General features: G+C 53.9%; 1 long non-coding RNA gene across 1 annotated transcript; it reads left to right on the forward strand.

Moving 5' to 3' along the window:
* Positions 1-5,856: 5,856 nt before the first annotated feature.
* Positions 5,857-11,201, forward strand: LOC115518546. Its single transcript, XR_004343808.1, has 4 exons — positions 5,857-6,010; positions 6,689-6,863; positions 7,427-7,506; positions 11,156-11,201. It is a non-coding gene; the product is annotated as an uncharacterized LOC115518546 (long non-coding RNA).
* Positions 11,202-12,475: the final 1,274 nt, after the last annotated feature.

The following is a 12,475-nucleotide window of genomic DNA, read 5'->3' on the forward strand; positions in this document are numbered from 1 at the left end:
TTCTCCATGATGTGGGATGAATTGCATGGGGCCCAGATTCCTATGTTTCTATTTGGAGACAAGGGTTTTAAAGAGGTGTGCTTGGTGTCCTTATAAGAAGAGGTCTGCCCCACAGACACAGGGGACAGGCCTCAGGAGAAACGGACTTTGGGGCACCTTGGATTTGGACCAGCCTCCAGACTGGGAGACAGTGAATCCCACTGCTTAAGTCCCAGCCAGTGGTGTTCATTGTGGCAGACCAGAGGACCATTTGGCACAAGTGGGAGAGACCCATGAAGAAGACTGTTTTGTGTACGATGTGTTCATGGGTTTTGTGGCCAAACTTAAATGCTAATTTGAACATGATATAGTCTGTTGTTTTTGACTATTTTTAGTAGGACAGAGAAAAGTGGTTATTTTCAGCCCAATGGAATGAACTCCTTCAAAGCCAGAACCTGCCGCGAGTCGTGGACGGGGACACAAGGAAACCACGTCAGCAGCAATCTTACACCCGACTCCTCGACAAGGAGATGTTAGATCGGTGACATCACGAAAACTGCCTCCAAACCGAAGTGTTCCTGTGACAGAGCCCTCATTACAGTCCTAGCGTTCGGGGACCGCCTTCCATCTCAGATGTCCCGCCCCGTTGGCTTTAAAAGTACACGTGTACCTGTCAGGTTCGCTGTCCCGATGCCGGTCCAGGAAATATGGCCACGGTAATTATAGTTCTTCCCGGGGTGAGGAAATGAGAACCAGCCGTAATCCTCTTATCATGGAGCTGGAGGATTTATTCCTCAGCAAAGGAGAGCAGAGAAATTTCAAGGGCAATTTATCTAATTCTTTCCCCGCATATAATTTTTAAAAAGGAAATTTTCCCCGATGAGGAAATGTATGTTTTTAAGAGTGATTCTTTAAAGATATTGATCTCTGGCGCATTCCCTGGCCTCTGATAGACTTTAAATAATTGTCCCAATTAGGCTACAAGGTGAGTTTCTAAATCTTTCTTTCCTTGACGAGGCACAGGTGAATTTTAAACTGTTTTAATTATTTTCCCATCGTTTTTCTGTTTTCCAAAGCAGAACCATTAAGGCTTCCTTTCAGCTTACCCGCCTCCCTTCCACCTTTGCTTACAGCGCCCCCAGCCTGTGCCCTGGCCCACACCCCCCTGAGCGCACGCCCCCCAGCCCGTGCCCCCTGGCCTGAGCCTCCTAGCCTGCACCCCTCAGCCCACGTCCCTCTCCCCCCACCTGCCTGCGCCCCCAGCCACCAGGGCTCACCTGTACCCTTCTCTCGCGGCTGAGCTAGCTTGACCGCCAATACACTACACAGGTGCTAACTGCCCAGAAAATGTTTCGGTAAATGGGAGCCGTGGGAGAGAAATCAAACAGTGGACGCTACGGGTTGGGTGTCATGTCCCCCCAAGATTCGTATGCTGAAGAGATACCCCCGTGTCAGGTGTCAGGAGGTGGGGCCTCTGTGGGGTAAGGAGGTCGGGGTGGAGCCCCCATGAGGGATTAGAGCGCCCCCTTGCTTGTTCCCCCAGGTGAGGACACAGGGAGAGCATGCTGTCTGTGACCCAGGCGGGTTCACCGGACCCCGGGTCTGCCGGCACCAGGATCTTGGACGTCCAGCCTCCAGAGCCGTGAGGCCTCAGTGCCTGCAGTTTATGACCCCCCAGCCCTGTGGTCAGTTACGGCGGCCTGAGTGGACACGGGGGCCACTGGTACAAAAGACTGTAGCGTCTGACAGAAGCCAGGATGAGCCTCTACCCGCTTCCCGGGCCGCGTTCCAGCCAGAGAGACGCGAGGTGATTGTGGTGGCTTCCAGACCGGGATGCAGGTTTGTGGGGCAGAGAATTACCCTGTGTGTGTGCTTCCAGTCAGTTATGAATAAAACAAGCCACAAATGTGAGTATCACTTCAATGAGAAATAGACTCACATCTGCGGCGTGCACCTGCCGAGAGCTTGCCCTGACGTGCCTTGGCCAGCAGCGTGGCTTTCCCTCATGTGCCCACGGGTCGGCCTGGACACTGGAGAAATCCCCTGGAAGCAGTGTGGGGGGGTGGGGAGCAGGCTGGGGGCGACTGGGTGGGGGCAGGGTGAGGTCGTGACCGAGGGGAGGGGTCAGGGTGGGTGTGGGAGCACTGGCAGGTGAGGGGGGAAGGGAGGGCTCCTGACTTGAGCGACTGGGAGGGTGACTGGCCTGGTGCGCACTCCTCAGAGCTGGGTGTTCACGGGGCCTTTATTCAAGTGCTCAGGACACGGTCACCACATGACTGTCCCCGTCAAGGGGACCTGCTCAGGTGCAGAGCCCAAGCCAGCAACGCTCTGGCCTGAATTAGCAGAGGGGAAGGTTTGGAGCCCCCACCCAGTCAGGGACACGGGTGGCGGCCCGCGGCAGGCGGCTGATCCGGGTTCAGTAACTTGCATTTCCATATCAGTAATGAGTCATTTTATGTCTGATTAATGAAGTGCCTTTGGAGACAACGAACAAGTGTTCTGTCTCACGTTTTACAAAAGGCCAAATGCTCCCCTCTGAACGTGACTTGCTGAAAGAATTTTTGGCACAGACCCACCTTTAATGCAACTTAACTGGTTGGGCTTCATCAGTGTGTGCTCCTCGAAATGCACACTTCAGGGAGTGAGAAGACACGCCACGGTCCGGGGGAAAATGCCTGCAAGACACGTGTCCCACATGCGTGGGGCCCTGTGGCTGGAATATATCGCGTGTTCTCACTCAGCAGTAAGTAGATGGTCAAGCCGGTGGAAAAGGGGCAGTGAATCTGAACAGACACAGGGGCGAAGATGGTTGTTGTGGGAAACGTGGGGGAGCCCGGACGAGGCACCTCCCTGTGCTGCTGGGGCCCAAGGATGGCCGTGCCGGCCTGGACACAGACACAGGCTTACGTGGGGCCCGAGGACGGCCCTGCTGGCCTGGACACAGACCGCGCTTACACAGGGCCTGAGGACGGTGGTGCTGGCTGAGACGTTGACCACGCTTACGCAGGGCCCGAGGACGTCAGTGCTGGCCTGGACACGGACACACGCTTATGCGGGGCCTGAGGACATCGGTGCTGGCCTGGACACAGACACATGCTTACACGGGGCCCGAGGACGGTGGTGCTGGCTGAGACGTTGACCGTGCTTACGCGGGGCCCGAGGACGGCAGTGCTGGCCTAGACACAGACACAGGCTTACACAGGGCCTGAGGACGGTGGTGCTGGCTGAGACGTTGACCGTGCTTACGCAGGGCCCAAGGACATCCGTGCTGGCCTGGACAGAGACTACACTTACACAGGGCCTGAGGACATCAGTGCTGGCCTGGACACGGACACATTGTGCTTACGCGGGGCCCGAGGATATCAGTGCTGGCCTGGACACAGACCGCCCTTACGCGGGGCCTGAGGACAGCCGTGCTGGCCTAGACACAGACACATGCTTATGTGGGGCCCAAGGACGGCCGTGCTGGCCTGGACACAGACCACAGTTGCGTGGGGCCTGAGGACATCAGTGCTGGCCTAGACACAGACACACGCTTACGTGGGGCCCGAGGACGGTGGTGCTGGCTGAGACATTGACCACGATTATGCAGGCCCTGAGGACGGCAGTGCTGGCCTGGGCACAGACTGCGCTTACGCGGGGCCCGAGGATGGCAGTGCTGGCCTGGACACAGACACACGCTTACGCGGGGCCCAAGGACGGTGGTGCTGGCTGAGACATTGACCGTGCTTACGCGGGGCCCAAGGACATCCGTGCTGGCCTAGACAGAGACACACGCTTACGCGGGGCCCGAGGACCTCAGCGCTGGCCTAGACACAGAAACATGCTTACGCGGGGCCCGAGGACAGCCATGCTGGCCTAGACACAGACACACGCTTACGCGGGGCCCGAGGACGGTGGTGCTGGCTGAGATGTTGACTGTGCTTATGCGGGGCCCGAGGACATCTGTGCTGGCTTGGACACAGACACACGCTTACGCGGGGCCCCAGGACAGTGGTGCTGGCTGAGACATTGATCGTGCTTACGTGGGGCCTGTGAGCACTTGGCACACAGCGTGCCAGCGTTCTGTGAAAGTACATGGAGGACCTTCCACCCACATGACTCAGTGCCCCCGTCCCTGCCCGGAGGAAGTGACATCCTTCCCTCCACAGGCCGCAGTGTGAGCGTCCACGGCTTGCTCACCACCGCCCTGAGTGCATTCCATCAGGACAGTGGGTGAAGAAGCCTGGCTCAGCCATGGGAGGGAGGAACCTTCTGGAAGCTCAGGTGATGATTCCATTCTGGGCAATCTCGAAAAGGCAAGGTTGTAGGGACAGGAGAGAGATCAGGAGTTGGGTTGGGGGCGGGCGCTGCCTGCAAAGGGCAGGAGGGAATGTTTCTGGGCCTGGGCTGATGGAACTATTTTATATTTTGATGGTGCTTTTAAGGCTGTTCTGCTGTCAAAACTGGTAGGTCTGTGCACTGAAAGAGCCAGTTTTACTGCGCATTCCTTATACCTCATTCAGTCAGAGATCTTGTAAGAGATAGGCCAGCGCAGAGGAAGCAGCCTGCTTCCCTCAGTTTGAAAGTGTCAGAAATTCCCTGAAATGCCCCATCCCCGCACACTTGCTTCTTCAGGATGAGGGGTTTCCTGCCCATGGTGTTAAACCCTTGATAATCTCCAGAACCTCAGGAGAACAGCGTCCGCTGCTCAACAGGAAGGCCCCGGGGAGAAAATCCACAAAGATAATGGGTTTATAGGTATGGATGGCAAAGAGAGTGGAGAAGCACATTCTTAATTTTTTTGGTTAATTTTATTTATTTTTATTTATTTTTTTCATGTTTACTTATTTTTGAGAGAGAGAGAGAGAGAGAGAGAGAGAGCAAGCAGGAGAGGGGCAGAGAGAGAGGGAGACACAGAATCCAAAGCAGGCTCCAGGCTCCGGGCTGTCAGCACAGAGCCCGACGCGGGGCTCAAACCCATGAACTGTGAGTTCATGACCTGAGCCAAAGTCGGATGCTCAACTGACTGAGCCACCCAGGCGCCCCTCCAGTCATGCACTGTTTTTATTTATGTTTTATTTTTATTTTTTACTGTTTATTTTTGAGAGGCAGAGAGACAGAGTATGAGCGGGAGAGGGGCAGAGAGAGAGGGAGACACAGAATCTGAAACAGGCTCCAGGCTCTGAGCTGTCAGCACAGAACCCAACGTGAGGCTGGAACTCACAAACGGTGAGATCATGACCTGAGCTGAAGTCGGACGTTTAACCGACTGAGCCACCCAGGCGCCCCTTTTCTGTTAATTTTAATGATAAGAAAGGAGTAACCAGGGTGAACTCCGAGGGCCATGGAAGGACCTGTCACGTAGGATTCCCCTGATGGGGCCCCTGTTGTTGGGCCCCTGCAGCAGGTGCTCACAGGGCAGAGTTTCAGTTTGAGAAGATGGTTATGACCTGGAGATGGTGGCCATGGGTCACAGCAAAGTGTGTTCAATGCCCTGAACTCTGTATGCGCTCAGAGCTGGTGAAAACAGTAAGTTTCCTGTTATGTACGTCACCTAAAGTAAATAAATAGAAAAGACTAACCCGTCGGCTCCGTCGCCAGCACCAGGGAACTGACTCGCGTGAGCTCTTGCTTTCCAGAATGGCCTTTTCACACGTGTGGACCCCAGGTACCACATGTGTCTGTGTCCCCAAGGACTCCGCGGTCTCCCTCGGAGCGCACGACAGCTCTGTGACCCTGAAAAGCATCTCCCGCAGCTTCCCCTTTGCGACCTCAGGACGGCTTGGGCGTCGGGGAGACTCTTGGTCTCTTGGCTCTGAGGATCTTACCTCCTGTTTGTGGTACGGAACCAACTTCACCTTAACCATCAATTTTGGGTCTTTTTTCGCTAGTGGAGTTCACCCCAGCCTGACGTCTGTCCTGTCCTGCCCGGGGAGTGCAGCAGGGCCAGTCCCCCTCCCCCAGGCCTGTAAATGGAGCTTCTGAGGACGGAGATGATGGAGGCCGAGGGAGAGGAGAGACTTCTGATTTCGCAGAATCAGAAGAGCAGGTCAGCATGTGCGTTGGAGCCCCCCCGGGACGGCCATGCACGCCATCAGTCCCTGCGCCCTCTGCTGCTGGGCTGCTGTCCTCCAGGGCGCGGGGAGCCGGCAGAAGGCGGGGTGCTGAGTGGGGACCTGGCAGCGGCCTCTGGTCCAGAGCCTCGGTGATGAGAGAAGAGCCCTCTGTGCCACTCTGGGAGGTGGGGCTCCGGGGCCACCAGCTGTGGGCTGGTGGGTGGGCCTCAGTGTACCTGTCTCTCTGAGGTCACTCTGTGAAGCGTTTTGCATGGCTCCTGGCCGTGGTGAGCATTCAGCCAAGGTGAGCAGGTCAGCATGTGTGTTGGAGCCCCCCCGGGACAGCCATGCACGCCATCAGTCCCTGTGCCCTCGCAGCTGTGGCCGTTGGTTGAAGCATGACTAATGTTCTCTTGTATAAATTTTCGGCTTTTCTTTTCTGCCGACGGAAGGGGTTAGGCTCCCAGGCCCGAGCTCGAGCTTTTCCTCCTCAGCGTGGGGCAGGCTGGAGGCCCAGATTTGTTAGGCTACAACTCACACCCGCTGGCTCTTGGGCAGGGCCAAAGGCCCAGGGGAGGCCCAGGGGGCCCGCCGTGTACCTGGGCAGGTCCCGCAGGGGCTGAGCTCGGACTCCCGGCCTTGCGGTTAAGCTGTCTCCTAAATTCCCACAGCTGTGTGTGAACGAGAAAGGACATTTAAGCGGGGCTCCTCCCTCACTCCACGGTGGATGTGGGTCAGAAAGTTCTGGGTGGCCCCAAGCAGCATCACACTGCTCCACCCACACGTTCGCTGGCCTGTGAGCTCTCTCTCCAACTAGGTCAGGACGCTTGGAAATGCCACACACAGGTGAGTAACACAGAGTTCATTGACTTCTCTGGGGCCCCCGGGGGGGAAGGGGGCAGCCACGTCTCGTGGTTAAGTTGATTTACCCAAGTTCACACGCAGGGAGAGACACAGGCCCACCATGCTCCAAATGGAGTATCTGTGCCCAGGGAGCACAGCCAGTGGGCAGAGGCTGATCTCTGTGCTGTAGTGCCTACAATTCCCACCCTTGGAACGCATTAGACTTTCCCAGAATCATATCCCAGAAGGCCCCGCGAAATCCACGTCTGACTCTTCCGGACAAGTGCCTGCAGCCATGATGTGACTGGCGAGCCCAGTGGTCTGAGCCTGGGTCTTGGGCAGACTGGATTTTGATGTAAATTGGAACCGAGGAAGAACAATTTAGGCACCGCCCTTGACTACTGAGTACAGAACGCAGGTGGTTCCTGAGAGGGGAAGGAAGAAGGGGGCAGGCGTCAGGTTACAAGTTTCGAAGGCTTGGCCTTGACTCTCTGTTTTGGTCTCAAATCTATTATTCCCTCTGTCTCCCCACTTCCTGCCACGCTGTAACCCACCTCGTAAACCAGCGGGGTGACTCCTGGTTCCCATCTACCACATGAACTTGGAGCACACGGCAGCCACTTTGTCCATATCCATCTTTAACATGGTAAGTGCTCACCATTTAGCTCTCGCCTACCCATTTGAGAGGCACACAGATTCAGGAAGAACATTTGTGCAAAAAGGCATTAGCAGTTTTCAAGCTTCGGTCTGTTCTTGAAAGCAAGTGTCCTTCTGATGAAACCAATTAAAAAAAAAAATGCCCGGTTGGGTTTTTGAGAATTAATCAAGAACTGTGTGGCCTCACGAGAGAATGTTCTCCTTCCGTGTCTCCTTCTCGGTGCCTTGGAAATTAGGCTGAGGTTAGAAGGCCCATCCCAGGCTGTTTCTATGGTGTTTCTCTTTGGGCCGTGTTGACACATGAAAGCCACATTGCTTCCGTGGTTGGCGCCGGAGCAAGATGGAGGCCGAGAGAGAGGGGGACGCGACGAATGTAGAAGGGCCGTGTCACCTTCCTGTGGGGGTTCAGCCCCGAGGGGCGACGCCCGGCGGGCTAGCAGCCCTGCCTATTAACTAGTCGGCCTGGTTCCCGGGGGGCCCAGAAAGCGACATCCAGAATGAATCATGTCAGCATTCCTATGCGGGGCTGGCGCTCCATGCTTTGGGAAAATAAAAATAAGTGTTTATGCTGGCGAATTGTAAAATCTGCTATTTCCTTTATTCCATCTTGTGCTTTTAAATAGACCACATTAAGCTCACTGGGGGTAGCGGCTCTGACACAGCGCGCGTCCCTCCCCGCGGAATGAAAGCAATCTGTCTGACGAGGGCATTGAGGACCAGTAATTTACTACCTCAGCTGTGATTTTAAATGCTCCCCCACTGCAGGGACGGGAGCCTTCTTTCTCTAATTACAGTGGAATCAGTGGCTCGCACACGCATGTACCATGCTGCCGTGCCCGCTATTTATAACAGTCGCGTCTCCGCCGACGTGTTCTCAATATGTCATCCACGAAGGGCTGTCGGGATCAATCCTGTCCTTTCTTTTTTCTTTCTTTATTATTTTTTTCTCTAAAATAATATCATCACTTGAAAATTCAAATACGTACAAAACTGAAACGTAATAGAAAAACGGCACCAAGCAAAATTGAAGTCAACTCACACCCAGTTGCCCACTGGGCGTCTCCCAGAATCGCGCTTTCGGACGGAGGCCACGGTGAAACGCCAATGCCTGCCTGGGACGGGCGTCGCAGCGGCCTCTCTGCCTGGCGAGAGCTCCTGCCCCGGGTGGAGACTCCACCAGTGTGCCCGCCGCCCGCTCTCTGCACCCCATGTAGCTTTGTGCTGCTTGCCACACCCCTCCGTCTTGATGGGGCCAGCTCCTGTGGTTATCTCCTAGCACCCGCTGCGGTGTACCGGCCGCACCTCTACACACTCGACCCAGTACCTTGCAGTGGAAAGGGCAGCCATCAACGAGAGACGGAGGAAGCAGACAGATCTGAGGGGCACAGAGGGTGCTTTGGGCGCCCGAGCCTGGGCTTTCCGCTCCCACCGGAGGAGTGCTCCTGGGAGGTTGGGGGCGCTGGCCCTGCTCTGGCCCAGAACCGCAGTGGTTTTCCCTCTCGCGGGTCGAGGGGGCCGTCCTGTGTCGGGCGAGTCTGATGCTGAAGCGAACCAAGGCGGTTGTAGGAGATGTGTTAGGATCCCTGAATTACTGGACATGACGTCCTGAAGGAGCCTGGAGAGCCACTCTGGCGACAGCATGGCGGCCACTGTCCCCTGTCCTTCCATCTTGGGTCTCCATCGGCTGGTAGCCCTCAAGGAGCTGCTGGGCTGCTGGCTGCCTCCCCTCTTCCCTGCAGAGCACGCCGATCACAGACACTGAAGAAGCCCTGTCCCTTCGGGGTGGCACTGCAGGCCAGGCTTAACCAGGGTGTGTCTCCAGCAGAGAGCTGCTCTCACAGGAAAGAGGTCGCCAACCGCTTTAGATCCCGAAGGTCGTGATCTTCTGTTGGCAAAATGCAGTTTTCAGGCAACACTTAGTCACGTCTTGACTCCCAGTGTCCTTATTTGCTTGTCTGATTTGGAGTTATTATTTCTTTTTAGTATTATGATCTTAGAATTTGTTTTAAAAGATGCGCAAAGAGTTTTGAAAACGATGAAACTCTCAAATTTTACTTAAGCTACCTTATGATGCTTGCCAAGTTTTAAATAAAAAAATTTCTTTTTAGGGCACCTGGGTGGCTCAGTCGTTGAGTGTCTGACTTCGGCTCAGGTCATGATCTCACAGTTTGTGGTTTTGAGCCCCGTGTCAGGCTCTGTGCTGACAGCTCAGAGCCTGGAGCCTGCTTCAGATTCTGTGTCTCCCTCTCTCTCTGCCCCTCTCTCACCCGTGCTCTGTCTCTGTCTCTCTCTCTCAAAAATAAATAAACATTAAAAAAAAAGAGTAAATTTTTTTCTTAAATTTAATGGTGGGAATGCAAACTGGTGCAACCACTATGGAAAACAGCATGGAGATTCCTCAAACAAGTAAAAATAGAACTAGCCTACGATCCACCAGTCCCCCTTGTGGGTAGGAATCCAGAAGAATTGGAATCAGGATTTTGAAGAGCTATATGCAGTCCAGCGTTCACTGCACCATTATTTACAAATCTTTTAAATAGGCTACTATCTGTGAGCCACTGTCAGGTACTTCCAGGGAAAGAAGGATAAATAAAATACTGCCGTTCTCAAGGCAACTATAGTCCAGTAGGAAAATGTGGTCTTCTAACTGTACTGGGAGGTCACATAAGAGAAGAACAGACAAAGTGCTAAGAAAGTTCAAGGGAAGATCACGGCTACTGGAGATATTTGTAGAAGGGCTCGATAATGACTTGTAAAACATGGATGGAGGAGTAAACTTTAAACTTGTGGAATAAATCCAGCCCGACGAAAGAAACAGCCAAGTCTCGGAGCCGGGAATGAATAGAGCTTGGAGAAATGAGCAGAGTTTGGATGAAGTGGATGTGATTCAAGTGGGTGTGAGGCAGGGGCGTCTCGGGAGCCTGGGTGGCACAGACTTTGTCACGGGGGCAGCAGCCCAACCCGTCTCTGGGCGCCGGGCCATGGTCCCAGTAGCAGAACATGCCTGGGCCCCCAACAAACCCATGTCTGCTTGTCTCCAGCCAAGCAGCTGGGCTGTGACAACCATAGCTGTTTCCGGCACGAGCACCTGGGGGGCTTCAGCTGCCTTTCCAGCAGCTGTGCTGATGATGCACATTTGAGCCGCGATTCATGCATCTTTCCAGGTCTGGCTACCGGAAGTTGTAAGCTATAATAATGCTGACGCAACTCTACAATGCATCGCTGCGGGCCCTGCAGGGTTAACGGATGACACTGGGTACAGACCATTCAAAAACGCTCAGGTTAACCTGACACAACTTCACACTTAGAAGGCAGAGCAGCAACAGAAAATCGTGACTGACTCAAAATAACGCTGAAGATCTATTCCTGTGCATGTTGTCTCACAAACGGCAGGAATCCCACTTATCTGTGTGTGCGTATGTTTATAGGAGCTCGGGAACAGCCGGGATTTATTGTAAACACAGCGTTTCAGTCTTTATTAACTCTGCGACACCAATTCGGTAAATGTTAGGACTCGTGTAGCGGGTTATGTGTAAATGATCTTTGGGTGTAAACACAGATAAAAATCGATGGGATCGATTGCTTATAAGAACCAGAGAAAAGAGAACCCATGAAGATACCCTCGCATGTCTCAACAGCCCCGCGCCAGACTGCAGAACGATCCCCAAGGAGTGGACGCGAACGCGCTATTCCACAGAAGATTTCTTTCTACGGTCGGAGCCTCGTGGAAAGGTTTTCTCACATTATTATGATCTACCTCCTTGTAAAGCCTGCCCACCATCCTTCCGAAACCCCATTTCTGGATGTCTGCAACTATCATACGAAAGCAAATTGTTCCTGTTATGTTCTGCCCTTCTGGGGGGGGGGGGCGGCGGGGTGAAATACAGAGGTGTTTTCTGGCAGACTTCGTGCTGGCTGGTGTTTCTGCTATTGAGGCTGGTTTATGCGTTCCCATTCTGACTTCCAGCACATGACCCGTGCTTTCTGGAGGGGGAGGTGTGTGGCTTCATGAACTTGCAATCTGTTTTCATATCTAAAACTACTAACAGGATGTCACTCCGTGCCTCGCCCTCACAGGTCACTCTTCAGCGGAGCAGTAGTCTTTGGCCGTGGTCATTTAGATGACCACACATCCAGCTTATTTGTGCTCCTATTCAATACGCACTTCGTCATCCTGCCCTCAGAGAAAACAGTTCAGTCTAAGAGTTCAACAAACACATTAAGCATCTATTGAATGCCGGATAATAAGATCACTGAGATGAACAAGATAGAGTGTCTACACCTGAGATACTTCTTTTGAGAAAATGGATCAAACAGATCGCTTCAGAGCGTCGGGTAAGTGCTGTGGTGGAGGGACGCACGGCCGGCTGGGGTGGGTGAGGGGCGGCTGAAACCATGACACCTTCATGGGAATCCTTCCTGACGGGCTAGTGGGAGAAGGGCCACCCACATAAAGGGAATTGGATGAGCCAAGTCTGAGGGTCGGGGATGTTGATGAGAGGCAAGCGGGCCCATGAGGACGGGTGTGAGCGAGCGGGCAGTGGCCCAGGCACGGCCTTGTCTGTGCCGCTGGGGACTTGGATCACACCGGGGGAGAGACGGTGAGGAGGTGGGACAGAGGGCATGGTGGCCGTGGCTCCAACAGCCTCTCCATTTAATAGTCTAGAAACATTTGAAAAGAAGATTTAGTTCAGCACATCTTCTCCTGAGCCAATCTTTGCCATCAGTGTTTGTGTAAATATTCCTAAATGATCCGTGGGATGATCTTGCCTAGTTTTTTTTTTTTCCCCTGTGGTTGACACTATAGCGACTGAGCTTTACTTTGGGAATATACGTCCAGCCTTTTTTGAAATCAGGAAATACTTGCTTAGTTGGGATATCTGGGGTGGAGGCAGAGCCTTGTGCCCAGAAGGAAAGGCAGGTCTGAATGCTGGAGTTAGGGTTCCATTATTTAGGGG

The sequence above is a fragment of the Lynx canadensis genome, chromosome B4, assembly GCF_007474595.2.
Source record: "Lynx canadensis isolate LIC74 chromosome B4, mLynCan4.pri.v2, whole genome shotgun sequence".
In the NCBI taxonomy this organism is placed as follows: domain Eukaryota; kingdom Metazoa; phylum Chordata; class Mammalia; order Carnivora; family Felidae; genus Lynx; species Lynx canadensis.